Source organism: Physella acuta, unplaced genomic scaffold (genome assembly GCF_028476545.2).
Source record: "Physella acuta isolate Inbredline_101_S28 unplaced genomic scaffold, ASM2847654v3 ptg000789l, whole genome shotgun sequence".
Taxonomy (NCBI): domain Eukaryota; kingdom Metazoa; phylum Mollusca; class Gastropoda; family Physidae; genus Physella; species Physella acuta.
The window spans coordinates 9,790-32,367 of record NW_026732307.1 but is presented as its reverse complement, the minus strand read 5'-3'; the positions used below and the strand labels follow the sequence as shown (position 1 = coordinate 32,367).

The window sequence follows — 22,578 nt, the reverse complement described above, 5'->3', positions numbered from 1 at the left end:
AAAATCGAGTTTTCCAACCCTACCCTACCCTACTTGTTTCAAACTGTATTAATAACGCATCAATATGTCACTCACTAGCAGTATGAGATCATTATTATAGATGTATAATACTTACACTGGTTTACACGAGCAGAACAGGGAGGGGGGCGGTCATATTAATAGTAGTAACTGGACATATTTTAGGGGTATTCGCTCATAGATACAAATGTAAATAGAATCTTTTTTTCTTTAAATGTGCTCCGTTTAACCCTTGTCTACAAGAAATAAGGGTGGTCGTTATTTTAAAATTCTATTCTTTAACCCACCGCTAGTCTACCATTTTTATTTTATATCTTCTTGTTTTTAAAAACAAATATGTTTGATTACAATCCTTCCCCCTCATTTATTTACACACTATTATTACCGCCGATCGAGCGGGCGAATTGGGTAAGAATTGGGTCAGAATATCTACATAGGTCTATAGACTAGGTCTAGATCTAGATTGTTTCATGCAGTCTATGTTGGGTTCTTTTCTAATCACTCACACACATTCATAATTCATTGAAGAGGACAGAAGCAAACACACCGTTACCCATGACAAGCGGCACAACCAAGGATTTCATTTGAACGAAGAATATTTTGTGTTATCGGCCCTGTCTGCTATTAATAGATCGCTCGGCTGGATACCGAGCGATCTAAAAATAATCTGCTAGGTATGTCGACGCTGTCTCAACGTTGTGTGGCTGCTTCTGGCCAATCAGCGTTGTTAAACTCGTACTCGTCCAATGGGAGAGCTTCGTTGCGCTAAGGGTTTGGCGGACGGTTATAAAAGGACCAGCAGCGCTGGGCTGCCACATTTCTTAAACTGACTATCATCCAGTTGAGATACCGCCATGGCCAGAACAAAACAAACCGCCCGTAAATCCACCGGAGGCAAAGCCCCACGTAAACAGCTGGCCACCAAAGCCGCCAGAAAGTCAGCACCAGCCACCGGCGGTGTTAAGAAGCCCCATCGTTACAGGCCTGGAACCGTCGCCCTGAGAGAAATCCGTCGTTACCAGAAGAGCACTGAGCTGCTCATTCGCAAGCTGCCATTCCAGCGCCTGGTCAGAGAAATCGCCCAGGACTTCAAGACTGACCTTCGCTTCCAGAGCTCCGCTGTCATGGCCCTGCAGGAGGCTAGCGAGGCTTACCTCGTCGGTCTGTTTGAAGACACCAACCTGTGCGCCATCCACGCCAAGCGTGTCACCATCATGCCCAAGGACATCCAGCTAGCCAGACGTATCCGTGGTGAGCGTGCTTAAGAGGTTTCTTTTAAGCCCAAACCACCACCCCCTGTCCTCAACCAAGGTCCTTTTTAGGACCACCTGACAACGTTCAGATTAGCAGTGAAGGTCCCCCACCTCACGAGTTTCCACCCACCCACCCACTACACCCCCTGCCCATGTCTGCCACTCTACTACTACTACTACATCTATTAGTATTATTCTGGGGGATGCGGGAGATAGGTTCTATTCATTTATCTCTTTAATTCAACTCACACATCACATTGCTATTTGAATTCGTGTATGCATGCTGTTGATATTGTTTTATTTATCTCAAATGTGAAGAAAGGAGAGAATAAATTTTATATTTTTCTTTCACCCACCCACCCACCACCCTATCCATTGCTTTTTAAAATATATAAAAAAGAAAAACCCTTTAGGGTTAGAGCTAGATATCTAGATCTTAATCGGAGAGCAGAAATTATTCTTAACGACTACACGCCATAGATTATTTAATTATTAGAAGCCTAACTAACCTATTCGTTTCACGATGTAAACAAACCACTGCGAGTACGGAGCGGAGTACGAGAATATTATTTCGTTCGTACTCGACCAATCAGCGTTCGAGATTCTCTCGTACTCGCATAATGAGCTCGCTCGTACTCGCATAATTAGGTGTAGGGAAATATTTCAGTTTTATTCGCACAAAACGGTGAAAATAACGTCTAATACCATATTTTAACATGACAAACGTGGATCTTTTCTATGCCTACACGTGTGGGCAATGAAACTCTTTATTTTTTATCCAAGGGTCGCATAGCAGAATAGGTGAAAAAATGACTTTGAAAACGACACCGTTAGCCGACAAGCCAGCAACATTCCAGTCGACACGGCAAGCTGCTTTTTCATTGGCTGGCTCATTCGCCGACCGCTTTTGGTTGGGCGGTGTCCGCCATATTGAACGAACTCGAGCCCAGGACCGTATATAAGGAGCGAGTTTCTCTGCAGACGGCGTTTTTCGAACACTCGTTCATCAACAAAGAAAAAAAATTCAATATGTCTGGCCGAGGCAAGGGTGGTAAGGGACTCGGCAAAGGAGGCGCCAAGCGTCACAGGAAGGTGTTGCGTGATAACATCCAAGGTATCACCAAGCCAGCCATCCGTCGTCTTGCTCGCAGAGGTGGTGTCAAACGTATCTCTGGTCTGATCTACGAAGAAACCAGAGGTGTCCTCAAGGTGTTCCTTGAAAATGTCATCCGTGATGCCGTCACCTACACTGAGCACGCCAAGAGGAAGACCGTCACTGCTATGGATGTCGTCTATGCTCTGAAACGTCAAGGTCGCACCCTGTACGGCTTCGGCGGTTAAACTCAACCCAGGACCACCCATTTGTTCTACCCATCCGGCCCTTATTAGGGCCACCCATACGTTTCCGAATTAGCTCGAGTGGTTGTAACCCCTACACGAATGTTTTCCATACCTACCCCTTACTTACTGAGTTACTTCTTCCTCCTTATTACTTAGGTTTGATTGTACAATTATTTGGTTGTAGCCTACTTAGTTTATTTATTTAATTTGGGCAGAGTGGTCATCTTTCCTTTGGTTTTTAAGGGGTTTGTTTCCATGGGTGGGGAGGGTCGAGGTAGCCTACCGTGAAGGCACAAAAGAAACAAACAAAAAATATTTCGATATTACAAAAGTGTTCACAGGTATGTGGTGAACTTAGGAAAGAGTACAGGTGGTAAGAATAGGTGTCCAGTGGGGTAAAAACAAAAGACAAAAGATGAAAAAAAGTCTACAACACGTGGTGTTCCCAAGCGGTCACCCATCTAAGTACTAACCACGCCCGACGTTGCTTGACTGCGGTGATCGGACGAGAACCGGTATTTTCAACGTGGTATGGCCGTAGACATCGGTGTGAGAAAATTGGGGCTTATAAATATACTCAAACGAAATCAGCAGTTATTCGTCCTTTTCTGGCTACAATAATGATTTCACTGCTTTCCTCATATTATTTCAATAATAAAAAACGCCCTAAATCGCCACAAAAGCGAAACATTGTTTTAATATCGAATACTATGTGCCTTTTTTTCCCTCTACAGCCATTGGTCGCTATTTTTAACCTGAGGCGGTAACCACCGGTAGACTTCCCTGAGCTACTAATTTTCGAGCATCGCGCGTTGTAAAATACAAAATAAATACATTTTCCCCATTTTCCTTGACTAAAATCAGAAAACCAGGTGCCCCCTGCATCCGACCTGTCCTTTAACTATCGCTTTCATGTGAAATGATCTATCGGAAAGGCGATACTTTAACTTTTTTGGGTCTCCCGCTCACTCACTCCTTCCGAAACATTCTGCACGAATTCATTCAATTTTAATCCAACTCATCACATAGATCTAGATCTAGCCGCCTACAAGTCTACTAATTTAATGTTTGAGAAATAGTTCAATGCTTTTCATTTATTAATTATTCTTTTAACCTTTTCCCACGACAACTGGCACATTTATTTTCAGTCTATTAATATTCTGGCTTTATTTTAAAACACGCAACTAGGCGTCGATCTAGAATTCTAGATCTAACGCTCTAGCTTAACTAAAATAATATAAACAGGAGGGTGGATCTATTCAAAATACTGTTTCAAAAATTACAATAATAATTTCACGGTGAAAAAAAAAAGGCAGGCGATCCATGGTAAATTAAATGCTAATTAAGGATGTTGCTTAAAAGGTTAGGTTGGCCTGGGACGCCAGTATTTCTCTAGAGTCTAGATCTAGAATTTCTAGATTCTGTAGGAATGAGTAGCCTAGGTATTAATAATTGAATGCATTAGTAATTATTAGTAGCTAACATAAGATTTAGTTCAGTAAAAACTAATAGATCTAGATTTTAGGTCCAATGTTGGCTATCAGACTTGATGCTTGATTGTAATGATTATTAGGTTTGAGCAATTAATTTTTTTAAACATTTTTTTAATTATTAGTATTAGTGAGAAGTCATCATTAGTGGGAGTAAATTTACTTCTTTCCAGTCTGGTTCTGGGTTTCCTTGTAGCCTATATAATCTAGATCTAGTTGGTGATAATATTAATAAATATTGTTTCCCATTTTAAATACTCAGGCGGTTTGTTTGAAAGTCTGACCGCAGCTCCATATTCATTGACTGTCGAAGCACCGCATAAAATGAATTAGCTTATATCCAGGGCTGGCCTGGTCTGCCTGTTATTGTGACTGAATTGTCCTACAGACAAGACCTGAAGAAGCTCTCGTTAAGTAATAAGTGTACAGCTTGCTTTTAGCCTGGCGCGGGGATCTTTCACCGGCCACTTTAACATTCTGCGACAGGGCAGGCCTTTACTTTAAGCTTTAATCTTAGCTGGTTCCGCTTTAACACAGGGTATTCTTTTGTCTTTAAGTATACCGCTTTCTTTTATCAGCCTGTAAACCCTGTGTCGGCTACCGGTATCTCATCCGCCAGGGCAAAACAATTTCCAGTTTTTAAATTAAGCTGGTGTCATTTTTAAAACCAATGATTAGGATTTTGGCACAATGCTTATTTTTCTATATACACAAGATGAATTTCACATCATTTTCTGATTTCAGTTTAAGTTTGAAAGCATGTAAAATGTCAATTTGTCCTGCTATGTGATTTTTCTTCATTTATTTTTTGCTAACCCATGGCATCACATTATGAAGGCTCTACTAATATCTTTAGGCTGGGGCCAGTACCTTAACCGACTGTCGTCAAATGAAAAAACTGACAGAAGAGCGCAATTTAATACACACAACAGATATATATGTATCCGAACAAACAAATAAATATATTGGAACATATATACATACCTTTATATATACACACTGATATATACATATATATATATATTTACATAATAAATACATTATATATGAATATATCTATATATATAATTTATTTATTTATACATATATATATATATATATATATATATATTTGTATTATATCCTTATATATTATGAATATATATATTAATTCTTATATGATATATATTTGTAAATATAAATTATATATATGTGTGTATATATATATCCTTCTGTTTGCTGGGGTAGAAAAAAAAAACTTATAATTATAATATTCTGAAGGATATTATTTTACTTGAGCGTCTTTCGTCTACACTCAAATATATATATTTGAATATACATTCAAATATATATTCAATGAATATACATTTAGACACACATGTAAATATATATATATATATATATATATATATATATATATATATATATATATATATATATATATATATATATATACACAAAACATGCATATATATACATACGTATATATAGACATATATACAATATTCGTCTATTCAATATTTTTACATTATATATATATATATATATATATATATATATATATATATATATATATATATATATATATATATTTATATATATATATATATATATTTATATATATTAAAAAAAATATACATATATGAAATACTTTTTACACATATTTATTTATGTTTCTATAATATATGGAAGGATATTAATTTACTCAAGTGTCTGCCTTGGGTGTTTATATAAAAAGAGAAGGGTTGAACTAATGAGAGGAATAAAAAAAATCTTTATATTCAATCTTATTTATTTATTTTGTATATGTTATAGACTGGCATACATTTTTTTCTCTCTGGTTTATGTGAAAGGAGCTTGCAGGGATTCAAATTATTATTTTTTGCATTGAAATTCATTCTTTATTAATCACAGCTATGTTGCAGGCATATAAATACTTCCCTTTGGGCTCAAGTTGCTTTGAAAGAATCCTTGTCAGTATAGAACTAGTACCAGGACCATAAATGTATGCCCCAGGGCAAATGTTAAGAAAACCTCATCATTTTACAACTCCAACTGACCAAGGACTTAAGAAATGATGCTTCTGCGCAAACTTTCTCGTCAGCCGGTAAGAGATCAACCTCCTTTTGATTGTTTAAATTTTAATCTGTGCTGAAATCATTGTGCGGGCTGGCAAAGAAAACCATGAACTTCTTGAAAGCTGTGTACTTGAGCTCATGTTATTTTTTATTTTCTGTAATTTGAAAAAAAAAAAAGTATATATATGATAATAAAAAAAAAAGTTCAGAGTATTTAATTGTTGTTTTGTCTTGTTAAAGAGAATGTATGTTGTGCAGAAGTGTAACCAACTCATTTTCAAGCCAGGACTAGCAAAAGACAAAACAAAAAGAATCATATGATATGATGGTAGTAGGAAAAAAATAAATCAGTGAACAAATGGTGGCAGATGCATGCCTTAGCAATCTGACATGGTAGCTTTAATGAAAGAAAAACAAAAATAATAAAAACACCAAAAGCCACATTCACACAGTTATGTTCAACATATATAATGAAGACAGAAAAAAACCAACCCACCAGAATGGATGTATTGTAATGAAAATGGCAGTTAGCACTGGTGATAAGAATCAAAGTGTTGGCTAATAATTCCTATTACAACAGCCAGCCTTATAATCTGAATTAAAACTATTAAATCCCATTCATCCCTTGGATCTATGCCAAACAACACACAATAAATGATATGCATAGAGGTGTGCTGATGCCCTGTGTGAGATGCAGAATGAAATAGTGTTTTTTAAAAAAAGGAGCCACCCAGTAATAAGTATGTGGCCTTTTTATGTCTAGTTTAAAGGATAGAATTAGCATGAAATGTGTTAAGAGAATAGTGTGTGCAGTTGTTGGGATAGGCATATTACTATGCAGGCCTATGTATGTATGTATATCTATCTCTACTTATTAAAGAAAAGAATGACTAAACAAAAAACAACTGTAACATGGCAGCTACACAGAGTGGGTGGGTAGGTGGATAAGGGAGGGAAAACTCGTTCAATGTAAACCAAACCGAGCTAATTGGGAATGGGTGGAGGCCCTGAAAAGGGCCGAGTAGTAGAGCCACACAACAAGCAAGCCAGGTGGTTGTTTGCTGTTGTGTTTATTTGCTGGTGGTGTACTTGGTGACAGCCTTGGTGCCTTCACTGACGGCGTGTTTGGCCAGCTCACCGGGCAGGAGGAGACGGACAGCGGTCTGGATCTCCCTGGAGGTGATGGTGCTGCGCTTGTTGTAGTGGGCAAGACGGCTGGCTTCAGCTGAAATGCGCTCAAAGATGTCGTTGACGAAGGAGTTCATGATGGACATGGCCTTGGAGGAAATGCCAGTGTCAGGGTGCACCTGCTTCAAGACTTTGTAAATGTAGATGCTGTAGCTTTCCTTTCTCCTCCTCTTCTTTTTCTTGTCACCGGTGCGTACGGCTTTAGCCTTACCGGCCTTCTTGGCTCCCTTGGAAGAAACTTTAGGTGGCATGTTGTTTTCTTTTCAACGGCTTGAACAGAAATGAGGCGAACCCACCGCCGGCCGCCCTTTTATATGAAACGGCGAGGAAATTTGGAGAGTACGAGTACGAGTACGAACGCCAAGCCGCTACGCAGCCAATCAGAACGCTCGCTTGGTGACGAACGGATTTCCTCGCCGTTTCGTATAAAAGGGCCGATCTCGCCGTTAAGTCTTCATTCATAGCCTACAGCCGCAATCGCTGTGTCGCTATACTCTTCTCGCTCCTAACCAACTCACAATGTCCGGACGTGGTAAAGGCGGTAAAGTCAAGGGAAAGTCCAAGTCTCGCTCCTCCAGGGCAGGCCTTCAATTCCCAGTCGGACGTATTCATCGTCTGTTGAGGAAAGGAAACTATGCTGAGCGTGTCGGTGCTGGTGCCCCAGTCTACCTAGCCGCCGTCCTCGAGTATTTGGCCGCTGAAGTGCTCGAGTTGGCCGGCAACGCTGCCAGAGACAACAAGAAGACAAGAATCATTCCTCGTCACCTCCAGCTGGCCATCCGTAACGACGAAGAGTTGAACAAACTTTTGTCGGGTGTCACCATCGCCCAGGGTGGTGTCCTCCCCAACATCCAGGCCGTGCTTCTGCCCAAGAAGTCACAGAAGACACCCGGTGGCAAGAGCTAAACAGTGTCACCCTGCTGCCCACTGTCCACCTAGCCTACTACTGTCCTTTTCAGGACAACCAAAGTTTACCCAATTAGCTTTCGTTGTGTGTCAATGAACAAAAATCGAGTTTTCCAACCCTACCCTACCCTACTTGTTTCAAACTGTATTAATAACGCATCAATATGTCACTCACTAGCAGTATGAGATCATTATTATAGATGTATAATACTTACACTGGTTTACACGAGCAGAACAGGGAGGGGGGCGGTCATATTAATAGTAGTAACTGGACATATTTTAGGGGTATTCGCTCATAGATACAAATGTAAATAGAATCTTTTTTTCTTTAAATGTGCTCCGTTTAACCCTTGTCTACAAGAAATAAGGGTGGTCGTTATTTTAAAATTCTATTCTTTAACCCACCGCTAGTCTACCATTTTTATTTTATATCTTCTTGTTTTTAAAAACAAATATGTTTGATTACAATCCTTCCCCCTCATTTATTTACACACTATTATTACCGCCGATCGAGCGGGCGAATTGGGTAAGAATTGGGTCAGAATATCTACATAGGTCTATAGACTAGGTCTAGATCTAGATTGTTTCATGCAGTCTATGTTGGGTTCTTTTCTAATCACTCACACACATTCATAATTCATTGAAGAGGACAGAAGCAAACACACCGTTACCCATGACAAGCGGCACAACCAAGGATTTCATTTGAACGAAGAATATTTTGTGTTATCGGCCCTGTCTGCTATTAATAGATCGCTCGGCTGGATACCGAGCGATCTAAAAATAATCTGCTAGGTATGTCGACGCTGTCTCAACGTTGTGTGGCTGCTTCTGGCCAATCAGCGTTGTTAAACTCGTACTCGTCCAATGGGAGAGCTTCGTTGCGCTAAGGGTTTGGCGGACGGTTATAAAAGGACCAGCAGCGCTGGGCTGCCACATTTCTTAAACTGACTATCATCCAGTTGAGATACCGCCATGGCCAGAACAAAACAAACCGCCCGTAAATCCACCGGAGGCAAAGCCCCACGTAAACAGCTGGCCACCAAAGCCGCCAGAAAGTCAGCACCAGCCACCGGCGGTGTTAAGAAGCCCCATCGTTACAGGCCTGGAACCGTCGCCCTGAGAGAAATCCGTCGTTACCAGAAGAGCACTGAGCTGCTCATTCGCAAGCTGCCATTCCAGCGCCTGGTCAGAGAAATCGCCCAGGACTTCAAGACTGACCTTCGCTTCCAGAGCTCCGCTGTCATGGCCCTGCAGGAGGCTAGCGAGGCTTACCTCGTCGGTCTGTTTGAAGACACCAACCTGTGCGCCATCCACGCCAAGCGTGTCACCATCATGCCCAAGGACATCCAGCTAGCCAGACGTATCCGTGGTGAGCGTGCTTAAGAGGTTTCTTTTAAGCCCAAACCACCACCCCCTGTCCTCAACCAAGGTCCTTTTTAGGACCACCTGACAACGTTCAGATTAGCAGTGAAGGTCCCCCACCTCACGAGTTTCCACCCACCCACCCACTACACCCCCTGCCCATGTCTGCCACTCTACTACTACTACTACATCTATTAGTATTATTCTGGGGGATGCGGGAGATAGGTTCTATTCATTTATCTCTTTAATTCAACTCACACATCACATTGCTATTTGAATTCGTGTATGCATGCTGTTGATATTGTTTTATTTATCTCAAATGTGAAGAAAGGAGAGAATAAATTTTATATTTTTCTTTCACCCACCCACCCACCACCCTATCCATTGCTTTTTAAAATATATAAAAAAGAAAAACCCTTTAGGGTTAGAGCTAGATATCTAGATCTTAATCGGAGAGCAGAAATTATTCTTAACGACTACACGCCATAGATTATTTAATTATTAGAAGCCTAACTAACCTATTCGTTTCACGATGTAAACAAACCACTGCGAGTACGGAGCGGAGTACGAGAATATTATTTCGTTCGTACTCGACCAATCAGCGTTCGAGATTCTCTCGTACTCGCATAATGAGCTCGCTCGTACTCGCATAATTAGGTGTAGGGAAATATTTCAGTTTTATTCGCACAAAACGGTGAAAATAACGTCTAATACCATATTTTAACATGACAAACGTGGATCTTTTCTATGCCTACACGTGTGGGCAATGAAACTCTTTATTTTTTATCCAAGGGTCGCATAGCAGAATAGGTGAAAAAATGACTTTGAAAACGACACCGTTAGCCGACAAGCCAGCAACATTCCAGTCGACACGGCAAGCTGCTTTTTCATTGGCTGGCTCATTCGCCGACCGCTTTTGGTTGGGCGGTGTCCGCCATATTGAACGAACTCGAGCCCAGGACCGTATATAAGGAGCGAGTTTCTCTGCAGACGGCGTTTTTCGAACACTCGTTCATCAACAAAGAAAAAAAATTCAATATGTCTGGCCGAGGCAAGGGTGGTAAGGGACTCGGCAAAGGAGGCGCCAAGCGTCACAGGAAGGTGTTGCGTGATAACATCCAAGGTATCACCAAGCCAGCCATCCGTCGTCTTGCTCGCAGAGGTGGTGTCAAACGTATCTCTGGTCTGATCTACGAAGAAACCAGAGGTGTCCTCAAGGTGTTCCTTGAAAATGTCATCCGTGATGCCGTCACCTACACTGAGCACGCCAAGAGGAAGACCGTCACTGCTATGGATGTCGTCTATGCTCTGAAACGTCAAGGTCGCACCCTGTACGGCTTCGGCGGTTAAACTCAACCCAGGACCACCCATTTGTTCTACCCATCCGGCCCTTATTAGGGCCACCCATACGTTTCCGAATTAGCTCGAGTGGTTGTAACCCCTACACGAATGTTTTCCATACCTACCCCTTACTTACTGAGTTACTTCTTCCTCCTTATTACTTAGGTTTGATTGTACAATTATTTGGTTGTAGCCTACTTAGTTTATTTATTTAATTTGGGCAGAGTGGTCATCTTTCCTTTGGTTTTTAAGGGGTTTGTTTCCATGGGTGGGGAGGGTCGAGGTAGCCTACCGTGAAGGCACAAAAGAAACAAACAAAAAATATTTCGATATTACAAAAGTGTTCACAGGTATGTGGTGAACTTAGGAAAGAGTACAGGTGGTAAGAATAGGTGTCCAGTGGGGTAAAAACAAAAGACAAAAGATGAAAAAAAGTCTACAACACGTGGTGTTCCCAAGCGGTCACCCATCTAAGTACTAACCACGCCCGACGTTGCTTGACTGCGGTGATCGGACGAGAACCGGTATTTTCAACGTGGTATGGCCGTAGACATCGGTGTGAGAAAATTGGGGCTTATAAATATACTCAAACGAAATCAGCAGTTATTCGTCCTTTTCTGGCTACAATAATGATTTCACTGCTTTCCTCATATTATTTCAATAATAAAAAACGCCCTAAATCGCCACAAAAGCGAAACATTGTTTTAATATCGAATACTATGTGCCTTTTTTTCCCTCTACAGCCATTGGTCGCTATTTTTAACCTGAGGCGGTAACCACCGGTAGACTTCCCTGAGCTACTAATTTTCGAGCATCGCGCGTTGTAAAATACAAAATAAATACATTTTCCCCATTTTCCTTGACTAAAATCAGAAAACCAGGTGCCCCCTGCATCCGACCTGTCCTTTAACTATCGCTTTCATGTGAAATGATCTATCGGAAAGGCGATACTTTAACTTTTTTGGGTCTCCCGCTCACTCACTCCTTCCGAAACATTCTGCACGAATTCATTCAATTTTAATCCAACTCATCACATAGATCTAGATCTAGCCGCCTACAAGTCTACTAATTTAATGTTTGAGAAATAGTTCAATGCTTTTCATTTATTAATTATTCTTTTAACCTTTTCCCACGACAACTGGCACATTTATTTTCAGTCTATTAATATTCTGGCTTTATTTTAAAACACGCAACTAGGCGTCGATCTAGAATTCTAGATCTAACGCTCTAGCTTAACTAAAATAATATAAACAGGAGGGTGGATCTATTCAAAATACTGTTTCAAAAATTACAATAATAATTTCACGGTGAAAAAAAAAAGGCAGGCGATCCATGGTAAATTAAATGCTAATTAAGGATGTTGCTTAAAAGGTTAGGTTGGCCTGGGACGCCAGTATTTCTCTAGAGTCTAGATCTAGAATTTCTAGATTCTGTAGGAATGAGTAGCCTAGGTATTAATAATTGAATGCATTAGTAATTATTAGTAGCTAACATAAGATTTAGTTCAGTAAAAACTAATAGATCTAGATTTTAGGTCCAATGTTGGCTATCAGACTTGATGCTTGATTGTAATGATTATTAGGTTTGAGCAATTAATTTTTTTAAACATTTTTTTAATTATTAGTATTAGTGAGAAGTCATCATTAGTGGGAGTAAATTTACTTCTTTCCAGTCTGGTTCTGGGTTTCCTTGTAGCCTATATAATCTAGATCTAGTTGGTGATAATATTAATAAATATTGTTTCCCATTTTAAATACTCAGGCGGTTTGTTTGAAAGTCTGACCGCAGCTCCATATTCATTGACTGTCGAAGCACCGCATAAAATGAATTAGCTTATATCCAGGGCTGGCCTGGTCTGCCTGTTATTGTGACTGAATTGTCCTACAGACAAGACCTGAAGAAGCTCTCGTTAAGTAATAAGTGTACAGCTTGCTTTTAGCCTGGCGCGGGGATCTTTCACCGGCCACTTTAACATTCTGCGACAGGGCAGGCCTTTACTTTAAGCTTTAATCTTAGCTGGTTCCGCTTTAACACAGGGTATTCTTTTGTCTTTAAGTATACCGCTTTCTTTTATCAGCCTGTAAACCCTGTGTCGGCTACCGGTATCTCATCCGCCAGGGCAAAACAATTTCCAGTTTTTAAATTAAGCTGGTGTCATTTTTAAAACCAATGATTAGGATTTTGGCACAATGCTTATTTTTCTATATACACAAGATGAATTTCACATCATTTTCTGATTTCAGTTTAAGTTTGAAAGCATGTAAAATGTCAATTTGTCCTGCTATGTGATTTTTCTTCATTTATTTTTTGCTAACCCATGGCATCACATTATGAAGGCTCTACTAATATCTTTAGGCTGGGGCCAGTACCTTAACCGACTGTCGTCAAATGAAAAAACTGACAGAAGAGCGCAATTTAATACACACAACAGATATATATGTATCCGAACAAACAAATAAATATATTGGAACATATATACATACCTTTATATATACACACTGATATATACATATATATATATATTTACATAATAAATACATTATATATGAATATATCTATATATATAATTTATTTATTTATACATATATATATATATATATATATATATATTTGTATTATATCCTTATATATTATGAATATATATATTAATTCTTATATGATATATATTTGTAAATATAAATTATATATATGTGTGTATATATATATCCTTCTGTTTGCTGGGGTAGAAAAAAAAAACTTATAATTATAATATTCTGAAGGATATTATTTTACTTGAGCGTCTTTCGTCTACACTCAAATATATATATTTGAATATACATTCAAATATATATTCAATGAATATACATTTAGACACACATGTAAATATATATATATATATATATATATATATATATATATATATATATATATATATATATATATATATATATATATACACAAAACATGCATATATATACATACGTATATATAGACATATATACAATATTCGTCTATTCAATATTTTTACATTATATATATATATATATATATATATATATATATATATATATATATATATATATATATATATATATATTTATATATATATATATATATATTTATATATATTAAAAAAAATATACATATATGAAATACTTTTTACACATATTTATTTATGTTTCTATAATATATGGAAGGATATTAATTTACTCAAGTGTCTGCCTTGGGTGTTTATATAAAAAGAGAAGGGTTGAACTAATGAGAGGAATAAAAAAAATCTTTATATTCAATCTTATTTATTTATTTTGTATATGTTATAGACTGGCATACATTTTTTTTCTCTCTGGTTTATGTGAAAGGAGCTTGCAGGGATTCAAATTATTATTTTTTGCATTGAAATTCATTCTTTATTAATCACAGCTATGTTGCAGGCATATAAATACTTCCCTTTGGGCTCAAGTTGCTTTGAAAGAATCCTTGTCAGTATAGAACTAGTACCAGGACCATAAATGTATGCCCCAGGGCAAATGTTAAGAAAACCTCATCATTTTACAACTCCAACTGACCAAGGACTTAAGAAATGATGCTTCTGCGCAAACTTTCTCGTCAGCCGGTAAGAGATCAACCTCCTTTTGATTGTTTAAATTTTAATCTGTGCTGAAATCATTGTGCGGGCTGGCAAAGAAAACCATGAACTTCTTGAAAGCTGTGTACTTGAGCTCATGTTATTTTTTATTTTCTGTAATTTGAAAAAAAAAAAAGTATATATATGATAATAAAAAAAAAAGTTCAGAGTATTTAATTGTTGTTTTGTCTTGTTAAAGAGAATGTATGTTGTGCAGAAGTGTAACCAACTCATTTTCAAGCCAGGACTAGCAAAAGACAAAACAAAAAGAATCATATGATATGATGGTAGTAGGAAAAAAATAAATCAGTGAACAAATGGTGGCAGATGCATGCCTTAGCAATCTGACATGGTAGCTTTAATGAAAGAAAAACAAAAATAATAAAAACACCAAAAGCCACATTCACACAGTTATGTTCAACATATATAATGAAGACAGAAAAAAACCAACCCACCAGAATGGATGTATTGTAATGAAAATGGCAGTTAGCACTGGTGATAAGAATCAAAGTGTTGGCTAATAATTCCTATTACAACAGCCAGCCTTATAATCTGAATTAAAACTATTAAATCCCATTCATCCCTTGGATCTATGCCAAACAACACACAATAAATGATATGCATAGAGGTGTGCTGATGCCCTGTGTGAGATGCAGAATGAAATAGTGTTTTTTAAAAAAAGGAGCCACCCAGTAATAAGTATGTGGCCTTTTTATGTCTAGTTTAAAGGATAGAATTAGCATGAAATGTGTTAAGAGAATAGTGTGTGCAGTTGTTGGGATAGGCATATTACTATGCAGGCCTATGTATGTATGTATATCTATCTCTACTTATTAAAGAAAAGAATGACTAAACAAAAAACAACTGTAACATGGCAGCTACACAGAGTGGGTGGGTAGGTGGATAAGGGAGGGAAAACTCGTTCAATGTAAACCAAACCGAGCTAATTGGGAATGGGTGGAGGCCCTGAAAAGGGCCGAGTAGTAGAGCCACACAACAAGCAAGCCAGGTGGTTGTTTGCTGTTGTGTTTATTTGCTGGTGGTGTACTTGGTGACAGCCTTGGTGCCTTCACTGACGGCGTGTTTGGCCAGCTCACCGGGCAGGAGGAGACGGACAGCGGTCTGGATCTCCCTGGAGGTGATGGTGCTGCGCTTGTTGTAGTGGGCAAGACGGCTGGCTTCAGCTGAAATGCGCTCAAAGATGTCGTTGACGAAGGAGTTCATGATGGACATGGCCTTGGAGGAAATGCCAGTGTCAGGGTGCACCTGCTTCAAGACTTTGTAAATGTAGATGCTGTAGCTTTCCTTTCTCCTCCTCTTCTTTTTCTTGTCACCGGTGCGTACGGCTTTAGCCTTACCGGCCTTCTTGGCTCCCTTGGAAGAAACTTTAGGTGGCATGTTGTTTTCTTTTCAACGGCTTGAACAGAAATGAGGCGAACCCACCGCCGGCCGCCCTTTTATATGAAACGGCGAGGAAATTTGGAGAGTACGAGTACGAGTACGAACGCCAAGCCGCTACGCAGCCAATCAGAACGCTCGCTTGGTGACGAACGGATTTCCTCGCCGTTTCGTATAAAAGGGCCGATCTCGCCGTTAAGTCTTCATTCATAGCCTACAGCCGCAATCGCTGTGTCGCTATACTCTTCTCGCTCCTAACCAACTCACAATGTCCTATTACATAGGGATTAATCTAAATAAACATATAAAAATTAACAACAACTCCCCACATTTCATAGGACAAAAATTAAACAACTTCTATACAGAATGTATACAAATCTTTAAAACTAACGAAAACCTTTTAAAAAAAGAAATCTCAACAGATTTATAGGAAATTAGTACAGAAGCTTGCCACCCCTCTTTACAATAGAATATCCTGGTGCAGGACATTCGCTTTAACAGACACGACGGACACTTTTAAAAACCTTCATTTCAAAACAATAACACCTAAGGAAAGGGAAATAACATACAGACTGATTTACAACACAACACCACTGAGACACGGACACCAACACAAGACCAACACACCACTAGCGACACGCAAACAAAAATCCCTATGTTATCTATGCAAACAAGACACCCCAGAAACAGAAACACACATCTACCTAGACTGCCCAACCATCCAGACCATGAAGAAAACGTTAGAAACCAAAATAAGAAATAAGAACGAGACCTTCAATGTTGATATAGGAATAACGCTTAACAAAGTACCAAAACAACAAGACCGGACTATACTGGAAAAAAAAATAAGAACAGTAGCAATATACAGACAAATAATTTGGAACTGCAGAAATAGGGCAAAACACAACGAGACAGAGTTTAACAGACAGACTTTGGACTTGATTTTTAACAGACGACTTGACAGGGAAAACACACACACTATAAATATGATACCACAGCCGTTAGGTCACGCAACACCGCTCCCAGTACATGGCCCGCCACACCCAACCAACTTCCCCCCGCCCCTCACTCAAACCTACCCTTGAATAAATTATTGTTTACTTTACTTATAAATAATCTTTGCAACCCCTCTTTACCCCAACCACTTAGCAAGAGTAAAAATCTGTTACTTGAAATCTTTGAAACTATACTACCCTTTTACTTTGCCATACATGGAAATCCCCCCACTGGTAATGTTTCACTGCGAATGTTTAAGTAAAAAGTTACTAGTTTTACACTCTTATCGTGAGACTGGGAGATTTTATCTCCCCCTTGTACCCTTACCACGCAACATGACGCTATAAATATAACACCACAGCGTTCATTTCACGCAACAACGCTCCCAGCGCCTGGCCTGCCACAGCCAACCAACCCCCTCCCCCCACCCCCAACCAAACTTCCCAGTGAACGATTTTTGTTTACTCAGCGTAGCAAAACGATCACGCTATCTAGGTCGCCTTACCCAACCAACCCCCACCCACCACCCACCCCCCTCACTGACCCACCACCGCTCCCCTCTTATAAATTTGTCCTTTTATGTAATTCAAATACGTTCAAGATATTTGATTTAACGATCATCTCTGTACATTACCTACTCAAATTAATTAATAAGTTTGTTTTGAAGTTTAATTATTTTAAAATTTTTGATTAAAAAAAAAATAAATAAAATAAAATAAAATAAAAAAAAAAAAATTTAAAAAAAAAAAAAAAAAAAAAAAAAAAAAAAAAAAAAAAAACAATGTCCGGACGTGGTAAAGGCGGTAAAGTCAAGGGAAAGTCCAAGTCTCGCTCCTCCAGGGCAGGCCTTCAATTCCCAGTCGGACGTATTCATCGTCTGTTGAGGAAAGGAAACTATGCTGAGCGTGTCGGTGCTGGTGCCCCAGTCTACCTAGCCGCCGTCCTCGAGTATTTGGCCGCTGAAGTGCTCGAGTTGGCCGGCAACGCTGCCAGAGACAACAAGAAGACAAGAATCATTCCTCGTCACCTCCAGCTGGCCATCCGTAACGACGAAGAGTTGAACAAACTTTTGTCGGGTGTCACCATCGCCCAGGGTGGTGTCCTCCCCAACATCCAGGCCGTGCTTCTGCCCAAGAAGTCACAGAAGACACCCGGTGGCAAGAGCTAAACAGTGTCACCCTGCTGCCCACTGTCCACCTAGCCTACTACTGTCCTTTTCAGGACAACCAAAGTTTACCCAATTAGCTTTCGTTGTGTGTCAATGAACAAAAATCGAGTTTTCCAACCCTACCCTACCCTACTTGTTTCAAACTGTATTAATAACGCATCAATATGTCACTCACTAGCAGTATGAGATCATTATTATAGATGTATAATACTTACACTGGTTTACACGAGCAGAACAGGGAGGGGGGCGGTCATATTAATAGTAGTAACTGGACATATTTTAGGGGTATTCGCTCATAGATACAAATGTAAATAGAATCTTTTTTTCTTTAAATGTGCTCCGTTTAACCCTTGTCTACAAGAAATAAGGGTGGTCGTTATTTTAAAATTCTATTCTTTAACCCACCGCTAGTCTACCATTTTTATTTTATATCTTCTTGTTTTTAAAAACAAATATGTTTGATTACAATCCTTCCCCCTCATTTATTTACACACTATTATTACCGCCGATCGAGCGGGCGAATTGGGTAAGAATTGGGTCAGAATATCTACATAGGTCTATAGACTAGGTCTAGATCTAGATTGTTTCATGCAGTCTATGTTGGGTTCTTTTCTAATCACTCACACACATTCATAATTCATTGAAGAGGACAGAAGCAAACACACCGTTACCCATGACAAGCGGCACAACCAAGGATTTCATTTGAACGAAGAATATTTTGTGTTATCGGCCCTGTCTGCTATTAATAGATCGCTCGGCTGGATACCGAGCGATCTAAAAATAATCTGCTAGGTATGTCGACGCTGTCTCAACGTTGTGTGGCTGCTTCTGGCCAATCAGCGTTGTTAAACTCGTACTCGTCCAATGGGAGAGCTTCGTTGCGCTAAGGGTTTGGCGGACGGTTATAAAAGGACCAGCAGCGCTGGGCTGCCACATTTCTTAAACTGACTATCATCCAGTTGAGATACCGCCATGGCCAGAACAAAACAAACCGCCCGTAAATCCACCGGAGGCAAAGCCCCACGTAAACAGCTGGCCACCAAAGCCGCCAGAAAGTCAGCACCAGCCACCGGCGGTGTTAAGAAGCCCCATCGTTACAGGCCTGGAACCGTCGCCCTGAGAGAAATCCGTCGTTACCAGAAGAGCACTGAGCTGCTCATTCGCAAGCTGCCATTCCAGCGCCTGGTCAGAGAAATCGCCCAGGACTTCAAGACTGACCTTCGCTTCCAGAGCTCCGCTGTCATGGCCCTGCAGGAGGCTAGCGAGGCTTACCTCGTCGGTCTGTTTGAAGACACCAACCTGTGCGCCATCCACGCCAAGCGTGTCACCATCATGCCCAAGGACATCCAGCTAGCCAGACGTATCCGTGGTGAGCGTGCTTAAGAGGTTTCTTTTAAGCCCAAACCACCACCCCCTGTCCTCAACCAAGGTCCTTTTTAGGACCACCTGACAACGTTCAGATTAGCAGTGAAGGTCCCCCACCTCACGAGTTTCCACCCACCCACCCACTACACCCCCTGCCCATGTCTGCCACTCTACTACTACTACTACATCTATTAGTATTATTCTGGGGGATGCGGGAGATAGGTTCTATTCATTTATCTCTTTAATTCAACTCACACATCACATTGCTATTTGAATTCGTGTATGCATGCTGTTGATATTGTTTTATTTATCTCAAATGTGAAGAAAGGAGAGAATAAATTTTATATTTTTCTTTCACCCACCCACCCACCACCCTATCCATTGCTTTTTAAAATATATAAAAAAGAAAAACCCTTTAGGGTTAGAGCTAGATATCTAGATCTTAATCGGAGAGCAGAAATTATTCTTAACGACTACACGCCATAGATTATTTAATTATTAGAAGCCTAACTAACCTATTCGTTTCACGATGTAAACAAACCACTGCGAGTACGGAGCGGAGTACGAGAATATTATTTCGTTCGTACTCGACCAATCAGCGTTCGAGATTCTCTCGTACTCGCATAATGAGCTCGCTCGTACTCGCATAATTAGGTGTAGGGAAATATTTCAGTTTTATTCGCACAAAACGGTGAAAATAACGTCTAATACCATATTTTAACATGACAAACGTGGATCTTTTCTATGCCTACACGTGTGGGCAATGAAACTCTTTATTTTTTATCCAAGGGTCGCATAGCAGAATAGGTGAAAAAATGACTTTGAAAACGACACCGTTAGCCGACAAGCCAGCAACATTCCAGTCGACACGGCAAGCTGCTTTTTCATTGGCTGGCTCATTCGCCGACCGCTTTTGGTTGGGCGGTGTCCGCCATATTGAACGAACTCGAGCCCAGGACCGTATATAAGGAGCGAGTTTCTCTGCAGACGGCGTTTTTCGAACACTCGTTCATCAACAAAGAAAAAAAATTCAATATGTCTGGCCGAGGCAAGGGTGGTAAGGGACTCGGCAAAGGAGGCGCCAAGCGTCACAGGAAGGTGTTGCGTGATAACATCCAAGGTATCACCAAGCCAGCCATCCGTCGTCTTGCTCGCAGAGGTGGTGTCAAACGTATCTCTGGTCTGATCTACGAAGAAACCAGAGGTGTCCTCAAGGTGTTCCTTGAAAATGTCATCCGTGATGCCGTCACCTACACTGAGCACGCCAAGAGGAAGACCGTCACTGCTATGGATGTCGTCTATGCTCTGAAACGTCAAGGTCGCACCCTGTACGGCTTCGGCGGTTAAACTCAACCCAGGACCACCCATTTGTTCTACCCATCCGGCCCTTATTAGGGCCACCCATACGTTTCCGAATTAGCTCGAGTGGTTGTAACCCCTACACGAATGTTTTCCATACCTACCCCTTACTTACTGAGTTACTTCTTCCTCCTTATTACTTAGGTTTGATTGTACAATTATTTGGTTGTAGCCTACTTAGTTTATTTATTTAATTTGGGCAGAGTGGTCATCTTTCCTTTGGTTTTTAAGGGGTTTGTTTCCATGGGTGGGGAGGGTCGAGGTAGCCTACCGTGAAGGCACAAAAGAAACAAACAAAAAATATTTCGATATTACAAAAGTGTTCACAGGTATGTGGTGAACTTAGGAAAGAGTACAGGTGGTAAGAATAGGTGTCCAGTGGGGTAAAAACAAAAGACAAAAGATGAAAAAAAGTCTACAACACGTGGTGTTCCCAAGCGGTCACCCATCTAAGTACTAACCACGCCCGACGTTGCTTGACTGCGGTGATCGGACGAGAACCGGTATTTTCAACGTGGTATGGCCGTAGACATCGGTGTGAGAAAATTGGGGCTTATAAATATACTCAAACGAAATCAGCAGTTATTCGTCCTTTTCTGGCTACAATAATGATTTCACTGCTTTCCTCATATTATTTCAATAATAAAAAACGCCCTAAATCGCCACAAAAGCGAAACATTGTTTTAATATCGAATACTATGTGCCTTTTTTTCCCTCTACAGCCATTGGTCGCTATTTTTAACCTGAGGCGGTAACCACCGGTAGACTTCCCTGAGCTACTAATTTTCGAGCATCGCGCGTTGTAAAATACAAAATAAATACATTTTCCCCATTTTCCTTGACTAAAATCAGAAAACCAGGTGCCCCCTGCATCCGACCTGTCCTTTAACTATCGCTTTCATGTGAAATGATCTATCGGAAAGGCGATACTTTAACTTTTTTGGGTCTCCCGCTCACTCACTCCTTCCGAAACATTCTGCACGAATTCATTCAATTTTAATCCAACTCATCACATAGATCTAGATCTAGCCGCCTACAAGTCTACTAATTTAATGTTTGAGAAATAGTTCAATGCTTTTCATTTATTAATTATTCTTTTAACCTTTTCCCACGACAACTGGCACATTTATTTTCAGTCTATTAATATTCTGGCTTTATTTTAAAACACGCAACTAGGCGTCGATCTAGAATTCTAGATCTAACGCTCTAGCTTAACTAAAATAATATAAACAGGAGGGTGGATCTATTCAAAATACTGTTTCAAAAATTACAATAATAATTTCACGGTGAAAAAAAAAAGGCAGGCGATCCATGGTAAATTAAATGCTAATTAAGGATGTTGCTTAAAAGGTTAGGTTGGCCTGGGACGCCAGTATTTCTCTAGAGTCTAGATCTAGAATTTCTAGATTCTGTAGGAATGAGTAGCCTAGGTATTAATAATTGAATGCATTAGTAATTATTAGTAGCTAACATAAGATTTAGTTCAGTAAAAACTAATAGATCTAGATTTTAGGTCCAATGTTGGCTATCAGACTTGATGCTTGATTGTAATGATTATTAGGTTTGAGCAATTAATTTTTTTAAACATTTTTTTAATTATTAGTATTAGTGAGAAGTCATCATTAGTGGGAGTAAATTTACTTCTTTCCAGTCTGGTTCTGGGTTTCCTTGTAGCCTATATAATCTAGATCTAGTTGGTGATAATATTAATAAATATTGTTTCCCATTTTAA

The 22,578-nt window shown here is 39.7% G+C and overlaps 3 non-coding genes across 3 annotated transcripts; all 3 read right to left on the bottom strand.

The window, feature by feature from the left end:
• Positions 1-3,036: 3,036 nt before the first annotated feature.
• LOC131950930 (5S ribosomal RNA) lies at positions 3,037-3,155 on the bottom strand. Its single transcript, XR_009388372.1, has one exon. It is a non-coding gene; the product is annotated as a 5S ribosomal RNA (ribosomal RNA).
• An 8,234-nt stretch (positions 3,156-11,389) lies between these two features.
• On the bottom strand, positions 11,390-11,508 carry LOC131950929 (5S ribosomal RNA). Its single transcript, XR_009388371.1, has one exon. It is a non-coding gene; the product is annotated as a 5S ribosomal RNA (ribosomal RNA).
• A 9,750-nt stretch (positions 11,509-21,258) lies between these two features.
• On the bottom strand, positions 21,259-21,377 carry LOC131950928 (5S ribosomal RNA). The gene has a single exon (XR_009388370.1). It is a non-coding gene; the product is annotated as a 5S ribosomal RNA (ribosomal RNA).
• Positions 21,378-22,578: the final 1,201 nt, after the last annotated feature.